Here is a 1,624-nt window from a genome sequence, read left to right as displayed (position 1 = left end):
ACATCCGATTTGTGTACGAGGAAATGATATGCACTACTATTATTGGCGTATCCAATAAATATACAATTAATCGTTTTGGGACCAATCTTTATTTGTTTGGGCTTAAGAACCTCAACCTTTGCCAAACACCCCCACACTTTTAAATGTTGGTAGGAAGGAGGATGACATTTTCATAACTCATATGGTGCCTCTTCCATTTTCTTGAGAGATACAGAAAAGTGTAACTTTAAATTAAGTTACCCCACAATTCCTAAATTATGGTTATATATCCAAGTAGTAGCGTTGTACCCACACGACTTGAACTTTCCACATAAGTTCTCAAGCATTTATGATAACCCCCACATTTTTGGATTATTCTTGAACTTAGAGTTTATCATCTCTTTCATAGTTCAATTCATTTATCACTTAAATAATATCCATATCGGATGCTTGGTGAAAGTCTAAATACTTTTAAAATAGTGGTCATTACTTCACATGAATGAAAAATCATTTTCCATTCGAAATTGTACTTCAATCAACCGTATTAATTTGATCATCCAAATTAAATTTAGGTCATCTTTAAGGTCGTCATAAATCAACTTAATTGGTTCCACTATTGAAATCAAATTCAATAATGAAGAAGAATAAGCATCTTCAACCATGTGAAACTTTCACATTTGTGATAATTCACAAATAATATTATTCACATCAAATAATAAGGTACATTTCACCTTATTCACATTTGAAAGAATAAATCAACCATAGATTGACAAGTTGTGCTTTCAAAGTCACAACCTTATAAAAGGACATACCTCTTGAAATTAATCATAGAATATTTCATAACATTCTTCACAATTTTTGCATAACATAGTTTTTATCCTTTACAAATGAATGTCATTTGTCAATTATTATTTTTAAGGATATCCGGCACCACTGCCAGTTCCACAATTTGTGCTCTATAAACTATTTTTATATCCTAATAATTGGGCAAGCAATTTTCACTTTAAAATAATTAGGACAAAACCACATTTTGTCGTACTCTTATGCAACTATAATTTTGCATAAGTCATCTCATTTAATTTCATGAAATTAATTGAGGCTATCATCATTAATCAAGGTTTGTATAATTTTCAAACCAAAATCCATGGACATATATCGGATTTACAACTTCATACCATATATGTCACTTACCGGATTGACGCATACCATATATGCAATTTACCGCATATGCGACTTACCGTATATGCCGCTTACCGGATTTGCATATGCTAACAAAAAGTCTATCCAAACTCTTGTATGGATTCACCAAATAAATTCACTATTTGGAATTCACGTTTATACAAATGACATAATAATGTCGCATTCCATATCTGCTTTTGTATTTTATTCCAATGAAAAATTAGCGATACAATTCTTTAAGGAATTTGCCATCAAATAAAACTGTCAATTCATGATTTCCAATCAAAAGCCATCACAAACTGTTTTCATTGCATTTAACATAAAAATCTTATTATTCCAATTTCCGGATTCAACATGCAAAGATACCCAAAAATTCCATAGATAACTTATGGCACAAGTTCTTTTAATATAGGCACACCCTTTGGATTAAGATCACCAGCAAATAGAACTTAGCAAATGAAACTGC

The sequence above is a fragment of the Olea europaea genome, chromosome 21, assembly GCF_002742605.1.
Source record: "Olea europaea var. sylvestris chromosome 21, O_europaea_v1, whole genome shotgun sequence".
In the NCBI taxonomy this organism is placed as follows: Eukaryota; Viridiplantae; Streptophyta; class Magnoliopsida; order Lamiales; family Oleaceae; genus Olea; species Olea europaea.
The sequence above is the reverse complement of the archived record's forward strand: the minus strand, read 5'-3'. Positions refer to the sequence as shown.